The sequence below is a fragment of the Microtus pennsylvanicus genome, chromosome 1, assembly GCF_037038515.1.
Source record: "Microtus pennsylvanicus isolate mMicPen1 chromosome 1, mMicPen1.hap1, whole genome shotgun sequence".
Lineage (NCBI taxonomy): Eukaryota > Metazoa > Chordata > Mammalia > Rodentia > Cricetidae > Microtus > Microtus pennsylvanicus.
Window position 1 is genome coordinate 48101433 of NC_134579.1, and position 18142 is coordinate 48119574.

General features: G+C 43.6%; 1 protein-coding gene across 18 annotated transcripts in view; it reads right to left on the minus strand.

Annotated features, from left to right (window-relative positions):
• Phldb2 (pleckstrin homology like domain family B member 2) overlaps positions 1-6215 on the minus strand; it is a 98546-nt gene extending 92331 nt beyond the window's left edge. For 11 of the 18 annotated variants that reach the window (XM_075963928.1, XM_075963881.1, XM_075963903.1 and 8 more), the window contains exon 1: positions 5969-6155. The gene's annotated coding sequence lies outside the window, so the exon portion shown is untranslated. Of the gene's footprint in view, positions 1-5968 lie in introns of all 18 variants that reach the window. The other 7 variants (XM_075963851.1, XM_075963840.1, XM_075963832.1 and 4 more) reach the window with 4 other exon arrangements.
• Positions 6216-18142: the final 11927 nt, after the last annotated feature.

Genomic DNA, 18142 nt, shown 5'->3' on the forward strand with positions numbered 1-18142 from the left:
ATAGCAGCTACCTAACTCGGCAAAGCTTTCCCTGCTCTGCTCCCCACGGCATGCCAAGGGCATGGTGAATATCTCAGTAGAATCCAGTGAGTTCTGGTCAAAACTACGCTAATGCAGTATCACATAGAAGCTGGTTCAGCATCGTATACAAGACATATTTTGTCTGCATTCCTAAGTCTTGTAATTTCCTTAATAAATCTGAAGTTGTTTTTGAAAACCTACTTCAGCAATGATGCAAGCAGTGTGGCAGCCAGACACCTCTTTGCAGCCCTTTGGAATACCTCTTGGCTACTCACACTGGGTCTGAGCTGGGCAAAAGAATGAAGGAGGCGGGTTCCATCAGTTTTATTTGCTCTGAATTTACCCGTGCAAGGGGGTCAAGAAGTGAATCTTAGAGAACTCTTGTAATTTCCTCCTTTTCATAATTTGATAGGCTAATTCCCGATCACACTACCAATCTGGAGAAGTCACCAGCAGTGTGCAAACAAATGTTCTAAAACAATAAACACCAGTTTGCCCTGCCCTGTACAGTGGCAGGTCTTAGAAAACGCTGACCCCGCTTAAGGTAGCCATACTAAATACCGGCTTGTATGGATAAGGAAACACACTACATCTAATAAGATCAACTGGGCACATTTAAGAAAGAGTTCTTATATGTCCTAAAACTGTCTATAAAGTTTGGCCTATTGTCTTGTGTTATTTGTCTGCTTCTTCCCAGCAAGCTTCGGAAGTCCTTGGCCTTCCCACACCCCCACGTGATGATTTTTACTCTTGGGTTTATTTCCCTGACCACTGACTACCAGAATGCTTCAGAAATCTTGCTTTTAAAGTAGATACAACACAAAGCTGGATTTCAGCGATGTGTAAGACGCACCCCTAAACATCACAGACCTATCTATTTTGCAAATTAACCCCTGGGAGATTAATTTCCTATATGAGACAAACACAAATTCTTGCTGAAGGTATTTGAAAGACATGAACCACTCCCTTTGCCTTTATTTGTTTTTAAAAGACAAGAGACACATTCTTCAAATCCTAGGAAATATTTTCAGCCACTAACTTTCTTGTCTTAATTGCTAAAGTCTCCTGTCGTGGCAGTATATCAGGGTTGGAAAGGGGGGTAACAAGAATGACCAGTTGGAAGGTGAAAACTAAAAGGTTTCTACCTCCCTCTAGTGAAGAGCCTGCAGGGGGCAGATCTCTGGAGAGCCAGTCCTTTCTGAGTTCATCCTAAATGTCTCCATATGTTTCTCTTTGAGAAGCACCTCTTGGCTAGCTGCCAACATAAGACCATCCCTTAACAGCTTATGGAGCTTTGACCTCCCCCAGGAAAGGCACCCCAAAACCTTTTCTGTATCAACCGAACCTCCCGGATATGAGGATCAGAAGGACCACTTCGCACCCAGGACTTGAATTCATAACCACAGGCCTAATGTCTAGCACTAGTAATGTAAACCAATTAGTGGGTGTTGCCATTTGTAACTGAAACAGGCCATACAGGTACAACTTTTCTGATACCCAAAAGCTCATCCAAGACACAGGCAGGGTGGCTCATGCCTGTGATTTCAGTTTCCTGGAGAGTTTGAGGTAAGCCTGGGGTACAAAGTAGGTTCCAGGCTAACCTGGGCTACAGAATGAACCCTTCTCCCAAAGCAAAGCAACAAAAGATCAACAACAGAGAAAAAATAAACTCACTGAGGTAATTCCTTTCTAGAAACGGAGTCATTCGGTAATCTCATACCCACTAAACTCTAACAAGAAATTAGCAATAACTTTGTCTTATTACCAAATCTTTACCACTAAGAAAACAGATGGAATGGTAGACACTATATGGTTCAGGATAAGTGGAGGAGCAGAGGTCAGAAAATTCTTTCTGTCCTGTCACTGCCAAACCCTGTGTAAGGCTTGGGGTAATGGCTTCAGATAAGTGAATTCAGAGAAGTATTTTAGAAAGAGCCTCTCTCTTTCTGCCTCTGATTTAGTGCTCACTGTCTAACTGTGGTGGTGTGAATGAAAATGGCCCCATAGGCTCATTTATATTAGTCCCTAGTTGAAGAATTTAGGAATGTTTAGGAGATTATTAGCCCTGGTGAAAGAGGAGTGTGGCTGGGGTGGGGCTTTGAGGTTTCAAAAGAACATTCCAAGACAGTCTCAGTTTGCCCCCACCCAGCCCCCACTTCTGCCTGCTGATCAGCAAGTAAACTTCTCAGCTACTGCCCCAGCGCCCCAGTGCCATGCCTACCAGCTTCCCACCATGGACTAGCCCCCTGAAACTGTAGGTGAGTCCCCTAATTAAATACTTTCACAGTTCTGGCGTAGCAATCCTCCTACCTCAGCTTCTTTAATCCTGAGATTACAGAAGGGGACCTATAAAACTGCAAATGAGACACTAAGTTTTGTTTGTTTGTTTGTTTGTTTGTTTGTCTGTTGAGATAGGGTCCGATTTGGTCCAGGCCAGCTTTAAGCTCTGTTCGGGTATGACCTTGAACTCCTGCTGCCCTGGCTTCTACCACCTGACAGGACTGGAATTACCTACCACCACCCCTGCTTCTTTTGCGATTCTGAGAAGCAAACCTAAGGCTTCCTGCATACGAGGCAAGCATGTTACCAGCTGAGCTACACCCCAGCCTGGTGAGATTTCTAAGGTTCCTTTTACTCCCACAATTATTTTCCCCAGCTTGCCCCCAGTGGTCCAGCTTGAATTGTCTTCAGATTTCTAATCTGAGTTTGATACAAGGGAATGCATGTACACACACACCCATCAGCGTTTGGATCTCCCCCACCCACCCACCTACCCATCAACTGCTCCGAAGCCAGCTCACTTCCATAGCTGCCAGGCATCTTTCCCCCTCCCTGCTCAGGAGGCTTCCCCTCTCCCCTGTCCATTCACGTGCTCTGATCCCAACTCATAGAGCAGAGAGCAGAGGGGGAGACACTCAGATGCTCTGCTTTGTACCTGCGATCAAAGGCAGCATCTGCTGCGTCTGTGGGACCATCTGTTGCTCACTTTGACATGGAAAAGATAGTGCAGGCCTCAGGAGTGGTGTCACAGGTCACACACACCCAGGCATATGCTCCATAGTCACCAGAGCTTACATCATCACCCCCCATCCAGGACTTTATTTTCTCGTGAGGAATGGTATTGCTAAACTCTCACAAAGGGTCAAGTCTGGTTGGTTTTTGGTTTTCTGCTAAAAGGGAAAAAAGAAGATTGTTATTGTTTCTTTGCTTTTAAATCTGGCTTTCCTGAATATCAATTATTAAATTCTCCAATTTCAGGCTTTAAGTAGAGCTGGGTCTTCCCCTAACTCACTCAAGGTCTTATCATCAGTGTTTATGGGCATATCACCTACGAAGTGAGATCTGAACGTTGATCACCCAGGCTCCCTTGCGCTCAAACTCAACGTTAAGCCAATTCAAAAACATTAAGAAAACCCAACACGGATCAGCCGTACAGTCTAAGACTCTTAGTGCCGAGGACAGGAGGGGCCACTGCAGGTGAAAAGGCTTCTAAGACACAGCCTGTGTTGAGCAACAAGAAATCGGGTGAAGACCCAAATTAAATGAAGATCCCTAATTTACTAACATCTGACCGACTTAGGGGAACGCTCTATAACAGGGCTTGGTCCAGATAGGCCTCTGTGTGTTCTGGACGTTGCAGGATATTTAACAGCATCCCAGATCTCTATTCAATAGACACTGGTTGCATTTCCCTACCCTCAGCTGTCATAACCAAAATACAATTTGCCAGGATTGCCTTCAGACCGGATGCCACCTCCTCTTCCTGGGAACTACTGCTAAAACACACGGCAAGGATTTAAGCCAAACACATCACTCGGGAGGGGGAGGCGTCTGTGTTTCAGATGGACGGCATTCCCACAACTAATAGTTAAGCACAGAGAGACTTAGTGACACAGGTATTCTCGGAAGCCGTATAAAGCTCTTGTCTTTCCCTGTCACCTGTGTCACCTCTCTGTCCCTGGCTGAAATGTAGCATCCTGTAAGGTCACCTGCCGTAGCCACAACCCCGGCTGCTTTTAAACTTAGGCAAAACTCATCGAGACTCCTGACATGATTTCTTCATTATACTCCACAGCCCACCATGCCCAGAGTCTTCAACACTGAAGAAAGTAGTGAAGATCAGAGTTTGGTCAAGTTTGGCTTTTTCCTCCCTGTCCTGGGAAAGGCAGCTAAAGTGCTCAGCTTTGACCAGAGTGGTTGAAGAGGTGTGTTAAGTCTTCACCCATCTTCTTATCTAGCTTTTCTTGTCCCCCGCCCCCCCCCCCCCAGTAGGATCGAGCAGACATCTCTGCAGTCATTCTCACCCCGAAAGAGCAGCAGCTGCCAGCTGCAGGGAAACCGATTGAGCCTGAAAATTGACTAGGAAGATGACTGCTCTTAACCAAACATCTCATTTTGCCGCTTGTGAGAGGGCTAGGGTTTGCAAACTTCCCTGCCTCAGGAGTAAACGCTACATTAGCTGAGAGCAAAAGCCGACTTCCCTCCCCTTTAAAGGCCTTGGTCCAAGTTTGGAGACACTGCACAGAGTTTCTTAATGATTCCCGATGTTTAAATTCCACAATAAATTTATCAGGAAAAAATAAACAAATAAAGATCTTTTAAACAACTAAGTCCGAGATATGAACAGGGAACCTGGAAAGACCCAACTGTTGCTTTTCAGAGAAACTTAGCTCTCTATTAAAACAAATATTTACCCAATTGAAGCCAATGGCACTAGGCATATTCTGTTAAAATACTAGGCCACTCTAAAGGTTTATTTATCCCAAATCCAACTACCCTGTTGCTATCCTACCAAGAACAAAGAATTCAAGTGCTCCCAAGGGCAAAAGTTTAACCTATGGAACTATGGACCATATTTGGAGCCTCCCAGCTAAATCCAGACATTTGAAGCCCAGAGGGGGAAAAAAAATCTCAAACGTCTAAATTAAGCCCACGTTGGAAGCTTAGTTACAAGCATCATAGTTGAAAATTTACATCTGTAACTCACACATTCAGATTCTGGAGGGAAACGTGGTTGGCAAATATTTATACTAACGGACTCCACATTTTATGTCTCTTCTAGACCCCTCACAGCTGCGACTGGCTATAACTAGCATCCTAGAGATCTCGAGTTATTTCAGAACCACAAAAGGAAGACTTCCAGGGAAAAGGGCTGGGCCGGGCAAAAGGGTTTCCAGCCCTAGTCGGTACACAGAAAAGGATGCAGGAGCCTATCCCCCGCACTTAAGAGAGAAAGGTAAGGGAGGGACCACTGGAAGGAGATTGGATTTGTTAAACTTTTCCAAACAGGAAATCCCAATCCGGGAAGGGACAGCCCGTCAGCCTTTTAATTTCCTGGCGGTGGCAGGAGTTGCTTCAAGTGCTGATAGCTAAGGCAAAGTTACTGAGCGCACCAAGAACAGTTCAGCTGCTCCCTGCCGTGAAGGGAGCTGGTGAAACTGAGGCTCGAAATGATCCCAGAACTTAAGGCTGCCTGCCGTCACTAAAGGCAAAGGGAGCACCACACCATCAACGTTTAGGGAAACGATAGCTGAATCGCCATCAAGAGCTCCTGGTGAGAATCTCGGTCGGGAGGCTCACCCTGCAGCCTCACTCTAGAAACAAAGTACGGCTAGAAACCTAATTCAAAAAGATCCTCTCGGAGTCCCAGAATCTAGCTGTGGACTTTCTCTTTCCCAGGGGTCCACATCTCTGCTTAATCAATCTAGAGTTTCCGCGAAAGTTACCTTCGGGACCCTTAATTAAACCCTGCCTTTTCGCCACAACCACTCTGGATGCGTTATCCCTACTTCCTCACAAGCCCTCCACTCACATCGTTATGCATGGGGGTGGGGGGCAGAGTATCCTAGGGTTGTACGGTTCGGGCTTTACCGACCCCTGCCCGGGCTTTTGTCCCTACAGCCTGCTTCCCTTGCAAAGAAAATCTGCGCCCAAGGCGCCCACTCACCAACTCATCTTTCTTTGGAGCCGCAGTTCTCTCCACGGGTCCCGCTGCCCTTGGGCCTGGCCCTCGCCCGTGTCCTCCCTCCCTAGGGAGTCCTAGTCCGGTTCCCCTCCCGCAGTCGCCGCAGCCGCCACTGTCGCCACAGCCTTGCAGCCAGCCTGTTCTTACAGACGAGCACCGCGCACTCCAGGCGCCCCTCCCGGTGGGGGCAGCCACCGCCTCCTCTCCGCCCCCGACCTCCGCGGCGCGACAGGCGGCTACCAATTCGGCTGCGGGGGAGTCTGTGTCCCCAAGCAGCCACCAGGGTGCGCAAAGGCAAATCAGCGCGCTCCTCCAGGCCCACTGCAGCCCCCTACTCACCTGAGGTGACAAGGCCACCGAGGGCCGGCGACTACAGAAGGCAAACGCACCGCTTTGCTCTGTGACACACTCAGCAGCGCCCCTCGGACCGCGATGGTGGACTCCACGTAGCTCAGTCCCGGCCCCGACCCCCTTCTGAAGCCCAGCAAGCGGGTCGTCAGGGCTCCAGCTGGGAAGTCCCAGAGCCTTCCTGCTCCTGGACGGCAAAGTGGTTGGTGCTTTTACTGCTGCAGAAGTGGGCTGGCTGTTCGTCCCATCATCCGGCTCCACTTTTTCAAAGCTGTGTTCGCAGCAGTGTAGTGGAAACCTTTGTGCTTGCTCTCTCTCTCTCTCTCTCTCTCTCTCTCTCTCTCTCTCTCTCTCTCTCTCTCTCTCTCTCTCTCTCAATGGACGGGAGAACACACGTCCTCGGGTGGTGATTTCCTCCCCAATGATGAAGTTTCTGCTCTGTGAAACTCCAGGTGACCGCACCTCTGCCAGACACTGTTCTTCCCCCGGGGCAGGTTTACCTGATGCGTCAGAAAAGCAGCTGTGCCAAACAGCAATGGAACAGCCTGGGGTCAGAAGACTTAAAACTCCGTGGTACTGATTTCTCTGGCATGATGTCTCATAAACGGTTCTGTGTTTTCCATATAGTTAACATAACCAGTGAAAACTAATGTAGACTTTTTCCACCATTGCTTCCCTGGGAGGTTACGAAATAGACTGGGATAGACTGGGGACACCCACAGTCCATGTTGACACGCGCAAGTGTAGCTCTTTGCAAAGTGGGGTTTCAACGATGAAAGACAACCCTGGAGGAACTCACAGGGTAAGGAAAGCACAAGGACCCGCAAACTCCAATTAATAACCATGTAGCCTGGACAAGTTGTTTTAGCTACCAGCAAGGATGTCTCCAAGACTGTAGCATAGCAACAGGGGTACTGGTGATGCCTGTGCCACGAGGCAATTAATCAGCCTCTGCTTCGTGTATGCAAAATGTCTGAGCTGTGAGTACACTCACTTAACGGAATGTCTGTTTAAAATGTTACATTTGTGTAAGTAAAAGTCCAAATTTTTAAATTAAATGTATTTTACTATTTATATGTATGTGTGTTTTGTGTATGTGTGTGCACGTGAATGCAGGTAAGGGGGCAGTGGGGGAAGAAGACACGGTTGTGAACCTCTCGAAGTGAGTTTTGACAACTAGACTCCAATCCTCTACAAGAGCGGTGCAGCTCTTAGAAGCTAAACAACCTCATCAATCCCTAAAGTTTGACTTTTAATTTATGCTATAAGATTGGTTAGCATTTTCGAGTATTCTCTGCTCATCACCACCCAAGTAGCATTTATTCCACAGTAATAAATTCACATCAACTTAAAATCACTTATAACATCTCAATAAAAATAAGACACTCTAGCCTTTGTTTACATTTCTATTCACTTATGGCTTAACGATAACAAAACACCTTTCAAGAATTAAGAAACTCTGTCCACTTTCTGCCTTCTCATTTACTCCATTCAGAAGTTGCCTTTATTGTGTCCCCTTGAGCTTGAAGCTCACAACTGAAAGATTGCTCCTTCACAGGCCTGGTGGTACCTGAGGGTAATCCTAGTCCTTGAGAACCTGATGCAAGAGGATCAAGAGTTCCAAACAAGTTTGGGCCTCACAACAATTTTGGACCAGCCTGAGCTACGTAGTGAAGACCTGACTTAAAACACCGAAGACTGCCTATTGAAATCAATGTGGCGGTTCCTCAGAAAATTGTGAATCGATCTACCATAAAATCCAGCCGTACCACTCTTGGGCATATACCTAAGGGACCCTCCACCCTACCACAAGGACGGTTACTCAGCGTTGTTCATTGTAGTTTCATTCACAATAGCCAGAAACTGGAAACAACCTAGATGTCCTCAACCAATGAATGAAGAAAGTGGTTACACAAAGCTGTATGACTCAGCTGTTAAACACAATGACATCATGAAATTTGTAGGCAAATGGATGGAACTAGAAAAAAAAATTCATCGTGAGTGAGGCAACCCAGACCCAGAAAGACAAACATGGAATGTACTCACTTAAAAATAAGTATTAGCTGTTAAGTAAATGGTAATCAAGCTACATTCCATAGTCCCAGAGAGGGTAGGAAAAAGGAGGGCTCTATGGGGGATGCATGGATCTCCCTGGGAAGGGGAACTGGAATAGATTTTGTGATTGGACTAGAGGCAGGACATATGGGAGTGGAGGGATCAGTTGTGTGGGGGAGGGAGAAGGCACCAGTGACTGCTCATATAACTCAGTATAAGCAAATTCCAGTACTGCTTTCTTAGCACTGAGGGTGGGGGGACACCTCTCACTCCCTTGCAGCAATTACCAGCTGAAATCTAGTTTCTTCCGTCTTCTTGTTTCCTTTGGCCTAATGGCTGAGTACCCAGAGTTCAGGTTTGGGACCTATATTCAACCTACTGCTTCCATGACTGCTGTCTTTCTGCCCCATGGAACTAAATCCCATCATGTGTCCACTATTCACACATTGCATCTCCAGACCAACCCTCTCCTCATATAATCTCAGGCCCCTGGCAGCTGCCCATGTGGCTACCTACTGACCTAGTAGTTACTGTTCTCAATGCTGATTCCCTGAAACATTTTCCCCTGTCTCCAACCAGTCCTTTCCAACTGAAGTCATCCCCATATCAGATCTAAAACTTTACACCATCCTCAAATTTAATTTCTCTCCAATACCTCAGGAAGTCTTTCCTGCTTTTCCTAAAATAAATTAAGAATTCAGCTACTGACGACCTCACTGCTAATCTCGTCTAGATCTCATCTGCCACACTGTCTTGGCTTGACTCTTGCTCTCTTACAGGATATTGTCAGCCCAGACATCAGGGTGATCACTGTAAAATGTTAGGCGACACAATCTACTCCTTTCCTTAAAATTCCACGGTGACCCTATTCAGTTCAAGAAAAAGCCATGTCGTGGCCTAGAAGGACATTGCTGACCCACTCTTCTCTAACATCATCTCCTGTTTCTCTCACCCAGTTTTCGACACCATGTCCTCCTTGATATCCCTGCTTTTGTTTTCTGGAAACTGCATCTGCCTCAGGATCCCTGAGCTAGCAGCCTGTCTGTCCCAAGCTCCCCAACCCTCCACACACCACTGCCTCTGTATAGCTTGGCCCCTCACTTCCTTTGCTCAAATTTAACGATGTTACTCATGCCTTTCCTGACCACTCTTCTTAAAGTTTAAGATGAACTTTGCATATCAACACGTTTCTCCGTTTTGTAATTGTAATTTGTAGTCTCATATGTCAGCCATCTTTCTGTTACTGTAACGAATATCAGATGATAAACTCATAAAGGGAAAGGTGTGTTTGGCTCCCAGTTTTGGAGGTTTCAGGACAAAACTGACTGGCTCTGTTGCTTTTGGTCTGTGACAAGGCAGCACATCCAATTCCTCACCTCATTCCTAGGAGCAAGAGGGTGAGGCTGGTGGCTGATATTACCATCTCTTCAGTGATTTCTACCTTCCATTTTCTTTTTCTTTTCTTTTTTAAAAGACATTAAGATATGGTCACCATATTTCACTGGCTGGCCTAGGACTCCCTGTGTAGACCAAGATGACCTGAATTCAGAGATCTGCCTGCCTCTGCCTCCGGAGTCCTGGGATTAAAGCTGTACAGCATCACAGTGGGTTTAGGGTTTTACTTCTTAAATCTTCCATCTCCCCTCAACAATACGGTAAGCTGGGGACCAAGTCTTCAACCAGGGGGCTTTTGGGTAACATTCCTGATCTCTAGGCGTAAACTGTAGAAGTCACAAAGCATAGTTCTAAATTAACATTAGTATCTGTGTTAGTCTCACTGGAATGAAAGTTCCAGACAGACAGGGATTTTTATCTGTTCTTTCACATGCTGTATCACTAACACACCTAGAATGTTCCCTGACATAGAGTACACATGCATGAACGAAAGCCAACTTTGACCCAATGCTTACAGATGTTTCCCTGTCGAAAATGCGGTAACTAACATACTTAGCCTAGATAATTACTCTGCAAGGAATATATGCACTAACATAGTATACACAAACAAGCTATATTTAAATTGCTAATATTCATGACTGAGAAAAATATCACTGATATTTATTAAAAAAACAATTACTGTATGGATCATTCTTCTAAATATATGGTGATATAGAGAAGTGTTTGATACCATGGACACCATGCTACTGTGTCCACCTTGTAAGGGAGAAAAGAAGACACCAGGAAGTCACATTTGCCCAAGCATGTGAAATAGTAGAGGCAGAGTCTGAGCGGACACAGCAGGAGTCTAGAGTGCCTACACCCTTAAATACTACCTCACCTCTTCTCTAGCATGAATACCATCAGAGGAATGTCTGCAGAGTGACTAATTCCTAATCAGTAGACAAAGCTAATGTCCACCGACCTGCTGTCTCTGATGATAGCTACATTCCTCAAGGGACAAGGGGTCATGTTATTCATATTTACGTGAATCACACTCTAGGGCTGGGGAGATAGAGAGAGGGGCTATCAGAAAGTACTTATTTCATGTGATTTTTAAAGTCACTCAAGGCATCAGAACTTCTCTTGATGAGTCAGTGTGGTTTTCCCTCTGTTTTATAATACCAGGGCAGCCTGAAGACAGAAGAGATCCACCCGAAGGTACAAGTGGTAAATGAAATTAAATTACGTGTTAAAACGAGACCTTTAATCTCCTAACACATGGGGGGGGGTCACTCAGTAAATAACTGCTACCAGCAGCAGTGTCAGACTCACTTAGACAAGGACCTAAGCTCCCGTCTTTTACCTTTCCATATTCTGAGTCCCATTTTATCTTATATTTACTTATTTATTTTAAATAACTCACTGACACTGGTTTTGAACTTCTAAACCTCACACCTCCATCTTCCGAATGCTGGGATTGCGGTCCCCATTATACCCACTTTATGGAATACTGAGCATTGAGCCCAGGGCTTTGAGCCTGCCAGGCAAGAGTGTTACCAACTGTGCTACAACCCCCAACCCACATATGGGTTTTTTTTTTTTTTGTAAAATTCTCTCTTTCGTTATAAATCAGAGCCTTGTCTCCTAGCCTCTGCCATTCCTAGTCATCCACTTAGGGTGCAGGATGGAAACTGCACAGCATTCCTCCCGTCATTGTTTACCTCTTTGGGATCAAACTAATTATAAAATTTGTTCTTATCTGACTTCAACTTCTCAAGTGGGGAAAAGTAAAGTTTTGTCTCTGTCTCTGTCTCTCTCTCTCTGATGCACACACACACACACACACACACACACACGTCAGTTAAAATAATTCTAACAATAAAAGAACGGCTGGGGGCATTGCCATTCCTAATTTTAAGTTGTGTACAGAGACATAGTAATAAAGACAGCATGGCACTGTCATAAAAACAGACACATTGATCAATGAAATAGAATTAAAGACAGGAACATAAGTTCACACACCCATGGACACCTGATTTTTAATAAAGAAGCCAAGAATATATATTCATTGGAGAAAAGACAGCATCTTCAACACATGATGCTTGTCAAACCAGTTAGCTGCATGTAGAAAAATGCAAACAGATCCAAACTATCACTTTATACAAAAATTAATTACAAATGGATCAAAGTCCTCAGCATAAGACCCGCTAACACAAATCTGATACAAAAGAAAGTAGGGAATGCACTTAAATTCATCAGCATAGAAAAGGTCTTTTTATCAGAACCCTGATAGCACAGACATTAAGGTCAATAATTAATAAATGGGACCTCACAAAACTAAAACTCTTCTGTGTACCCAAGGACAGTGTCATTCAAGTGAAAAGGCAGCCTATAGAATGAGGAAAAAAACCTTTACCACCTATACATCTGACGGAGGTTAGTAAGTAGAATAAAGAAATAATAAACAAAGAAACTGAACATCAAGAAAATAAACAATTTAATTTAAAAATGGGCTACAGAGCTAAAGTGTACTTCCAGAAGATAAGACTGAGGAAAACTTAAAGGGTCAGTATCTTTAGTCATCAGGGCAAGCAATGTTAAAACTACTTGGAGATTTCATCCAGTCAGAATGGCCACGATCAGTAAAACAAATCACAGAGATGTTACTGGGGATGCAGGAAGGAGGCAACACTTCTTTGCTCCTGATGGGAGAGCAACCTGGAGCATCCACTACGACAGTATATGTGGAGGTTCCTCAAAACACTGAAAACTGATTTACCACAGATAGAGCTGTACCAAAGACCACTCCATCTTACACAGAGAAGCTTGCTCCTCCATGCTCACTGCTGTTCTACTCAGAAGAGCCAAAACTGGAAACAGCCTGGCTGTCCATCAGTCGATGTGTGGGTCATGAAAACGTAGTATATTTTCACAATATGATTATTTGGGGGTTAAGGGAAATGAAATTATGAAATTTGAGGTAAATGAATGGAGCGGGAAACAACCATTCTGAGTGAGGTCACACGGACCCAGAAAGATAAGCATGTATGTTTTTACTCCTATGTGGATGTTAGCTGTCATGCTTTAGAAATGTGTGTTTTATCTAGAAATCCACAGAGGTTAGGTAACTAGTAAGGGACCAGAGGGGAGGAGAGGGTCTTCCAAAGAGGGGAAATAGAGTATAAAGTGACAGGGAATAAAAGGCAAAATAAAACAGCAAGATTACACAGAGTGGGGAATGGTAGAGAAAGGTATAGGAGGGAAAATGGAGAAGAGCTAATAATAAAGACTTGTTGGAAAGACTCCTAGTATAAAAACATTCTCAAATGCATAAATAAATGAAGTTTATGTGGAGGTAATCCTATAATGGGAAAGAAAATACCACAACTAGACATCATACATAGAAATACTGCCAGCTCCATCCTTTTGAGTTGTTGGCCATAGATTCCCTGGCCAAACATTAAAGGTCATTGTCAGTACTATTAGTTACCCTTCACAGCCTGATGGTTAGACCATACTGCTAAAGACACCACATCCTTATGACACAGAACACGGAGAAATCGGGCTGGTGTTCTACCAGAGGTTTCACCCCTACTGACTGTTGTTCATAGAGCTGGAAGGTGCTATACTAGTGGGTAAAAGCAATTATCAATTTCACCCAGTTACAGACCCTGTGAGCTATAATAGCTTGCTGCCTGCAAGATGTGCCTTTCTTAAAAAAGCAGCCATCTATTTTCAGATGGGAGTTGAAATCATTGCTAAGGAGAATGATGTAGGACTCTTGCAATAGTGGGCATATCTTACTAACAGTGATATGTAATACAAATCAGAGTGGTGCACATATTATGAAGATAGGTAACCAAGTTTTGATTGGATTTAAGGTATTCTTCATGAGATAGAAACCATTCCTAACACAGTTAATGAGGCCAAGAATCTGAGGCTAGAAATGCTGGTCATGGACCCTAGGGGAAAACCTCCTACTATTATTCTGCTCAATGAACATAGCACTAAAATGCCCCCTAATAACATAGTGCTATGCCTATAAACCATTGCACCACTCACTTCTCATCAGAGAAGCTTCTTCAAGCAGTAGGTGATAATGAACAGAAAGATTCACAGCTGAACAGCGGAAAGAAAAGAGTGACAGACTTTGGAGTACTCAGTCATCAATAGATTGTAAGAGTCAGAGCTGGCAGATGAATCCAATAACGTGTCTTCCAGACAAAACAGAGCTGATGTACGTATGAACTCACAGGGACTGAGATAGTGCACACATAATGCACACACATTCAAGCCAGATGAAATTCCACCAGGGAGAAAGTGGCATGGGCACACTGATCCACCCTTAGCCAAGAAACTACTTGCAAAGGATAGTTGCTGAGAGGGAAAATCCATTTACTTCAAGGGAATAACACCTGGTGTATCAACAACAGTCTAGGACAGGCCCCCACATTTAGGTGTCAGTGAACAACACAAATTCAACTTGATTTTTTTTGTGTATTTTTTATTTTTATTGTGAATTTTGTAGAGGAAGATCTGGGAGAAATTGAGGAAAGGGAAAGATTATAATCGAAATAGATTATATGAAATTCTCAAAAAATATTAAAAATAATTATACATAGATTATTCCACTAGGAATTTATATTTTATTGTTGTTATTGACACAATCTCACAGAGTCTAGACTGTCTTTAAGTCCATGATCCTCCTGCCCCAGCCTTCCGATGTTAGTATTGCAGACATATAAGAAACTTTGAAATGCTTGGAATAATTTTGCAATTGTTTCTCGTCATTTACGACGACTATTTGAAGCTGACTGGAATTTTACGTCTTGACTTAGTATATTCTTCCTTTCTCTGCAGTGAGAGCTACCAAATCTTTACAGCCTTGAGTCAGCCTCCAACGCTTGCAGCAACTGTCTGGACTGCTTTCTCCTTCAACGTTACAACTATCTCAAGACTCATAAAACTTTTCAGAGTGCTGAAGAAAGACAGTTGATCTGGAGGCAGGCAGACCTAGGTTTAAATCATGATTTGTTACTAGCTAAGCAATTGGAATGCATTGTTTACCATCAGGGAGAAATAAATGACTATTCAAAAAAAAAAAAAAAACCAGTCCTCATCCTATGATCTAAGACTATGATGTCCAGAACCCCCCCCCCCACACACACACAGATGATAGCACAAAGGCAGCGATCAAAAGAAAAGTCTGCAGTCACCTTGCCCTTCTGTGGAGCTGGCGCTTATGACATTGGCCGTTATGATGCACACTGTCCTGGGTAAGCTGCGTGCCACGTCATGTATTCCTTTTAGAACATAGTGCCAGGACACTTGGTCTCTCTCTTCAAAATGTACATACTTTCATTTCTTAGAAAAGCTGTCACCCTTTTCCACACAAACTTGCAACCATTGTTAAGAAGAACTACTTAAACAAATGGTTCTTTTCATACCAGGATTTCCAGGAAGCACAGAGGCAAGCTTCTATCATATCATTCTATAATAATAGCAAGGATTTTTTTTAACCTCTTCTACTTTTTCTGTGTCTTTGAAGTATATTCGTTTCAATAACTTTATGGGATGTTTAGATGTTTGATTCTATATTCTCAAATACTTACTTAAATAGGTACACTACAAATATTAGTTACCCAGGCTAACACCAGAAAATAAACCAAAATTAAAATAGACTCAGTTTAACCTACCAAGGGCACAGGAAGACAAATGCCTTGTTTTTGTTTTTGTTGGGAGGAGGAGTTGGAATTCTTTTTGGGGGTGTGTGGCTCTTTTTTGAGACAGATTTCTCTGTGTAGCCCTGACCATCCTGGAACTCACTAGGCTGGCCTCAGACTCAGAGATCTACCTGCTTCTGCCTCCTGAGTGTCGGAATTAAAAGCATGCATCACCACTGCCTGGCTAAATGCCCCATTTTTTTTAAATCTCTTTGGAACATCAGATAATCATGCTCAAAGTGATGCTTTAAGTTTAAGCTATTACAAGATTTGTCTTCTATTTAAAAGAAAGGTCTAAATCCAATTGCCCCGACAAATTTATGCATCAAAGTGGTTTATTTTGTGTGTCTTGATCTCATTTTTTCCTGTGAGTTTTTGTTGTAGTGATGCAGGAAAAGGATGCCCCCCTCCCGTGTGTGTGACTATGTGTGTGTGTGTAAGAGAGAGAGAGAGAGAGAGAGAGAGAGAGAGAGAGAGAGAGAGAGAGACTGTGTGTGTGTGTTACTAATTAATGTACTCCAGCTGCATTTATTTTGGCTCACTTTTCTCATCACAATCACTTTTCATGCATGAACAGTTTAAAACAAAGTGGTGTTTCTATGTTATTTTTATTTTTATTACAGGAAATAAGAGCCTTGTGTTCCTTGATATCTCAGGGAGCACAGATTCTCTCCTGTCTTATGGCCTTTATTCTTCCTTCCATCTGAATTTTGCCATCTGTCAAGTTATCTCACACCACGGATTCTAGTTCATTTGTAATAATACGTGCAATGTACTGGAGACTTCTCATAGCTCAGAAGACCAGACCAGGGTTCAGAAGATGAGAAGTGTCAAGAGAAAGTTAACATTACTGAGCAGCTCAGAAGTGTGGATGATGACATGTCTCTCCATAGAGGTTTTAGTAACCAATATATAACTAAATCAGGCTTTAAAACGTGACAGGAATGCATATTGATAGCAGAGTTTCTGGGGCCAATGAATTAATCAGAGAAGACAACACATTTTACCTTCATCTTACAGGAAACGGGATTTCTAGGCAGAGTATGGTGTGAGCAATACAGGAAGACAGTAGGTCCCAGGGAGTTTGGAATACAGCCTGTAGAGAAAATGAAAGTGAGGGAGAAGGGGGTACGATCTAAGAAGTTGGGAGCAGATTTGGGAGTGGAGGTTGGGGAGATGCGAAATTGAAATTCAGACTTCACATCTAATACCATTTAAGTTACATCATATCCTTGTTCTAAGTTGTTCTGAGTTTTTCTTTGCCTGACAAACACTAACTATAGGAAGGAGGACCTGATTATACAGAGAAAGGATGCAAGAGAAAAATGTGTTCCAACTGCAAAATTTATACTCCAATAAAACCCTGGAAATGCTGTTTCCTGTGTTAAACTTGAGGTGCTTCTGTTATTAAGGATGCTCAATTGTACATTCTCGGGTGCACAGTTTGGACACTGAAATTGCTCCCATTTCTCACCACCATCTTACTGTTCTCATGCTATAATGACTTCACGGTTAGAGATCTTAAAGTTCTTACAGAAATATGCATGAAGCAGGTCTGATTGAGTTTTTGGATCAAATGTCAGTTTGGTGGTTTGAATGAAAATGGTCCCTGAAGGCCCACAGGGAGAGGCATTATTGGGAGGTGTGGCCTCATTGGAGGAAGTGTGTCACTTCAAAGTCCAGATTTCAAACCAGGCCCAGAGTCTCTCTCTTCCTACTGCTTACAGATCCAGATGCAGAACTCTTAGCTACCTCTCCAGCATCATAGCTGCCTGTATCCTGCCATGCTTCCTGCCATGATGATAATAACAAAACCTCTGAAACTGTAGGCCAGCCCCAATAAAATGTTCTCCTTTATAAGAGTTGCTGTGGTCAAGCTGGGTGGTGGTGGTGCATGCCTTTAATCCCAGCACTGGGGAGGTAGAAGCAGGCGGATCTCTGTGAGTTCGAGACCAGCATGGTCTACAAGAGCTAGTTCCAGGACAGGCTCTAAAACTACAGTGAAACCCTCTCTAGAAACAAAAAACTTGCTATGGTCATGGTGTCTCTTCAGAGCAATAGAAACCCTAATTAAGACAGGTGGACTGGAATTTGGGGATATACTCAACTGTGTCCCTAGAGGCTCAGGCCTGCTTGCTTGACCATTTTCAAATGTCTCACTTTACAGGGATACATTCAGTGTTTCTCTCAAGGGATTGAAAAAGCCAGCCTTTCAATTCATCATTATGTGGCCTCTATCTCTGAACAGAGATTAAGGTTTAGTGCCCAATGTGTTTCAGTAGATTAAGGAACTGATTCCAATACTGACAATGCTACCATATTTTTATACTTACTAGAATTCCTAACTATTTTCAAGAAAAAGAATTTCTGTATGTTACAAGTGATCCCTGAAGAAGATGATTGGAATACATTTATTGTGTTTAAATGAGAACACACACACACACACACACACACACGAACAAAAGTCCTTTGTAGGACATTCTCTTATTTCTGATCTCCAGAGATTGACTTGTTAGGTGTCAGTATTATATTTACTAGACTGACATAATTTCTAGAGAGACTGGCATGGTGGTGCAGAACTGTAATCCCAGCATTCAGGAGACTGAGAAAGGACGTCAAGAGTTCTGGGTCAACCTGGGTGACATGGTGAGAC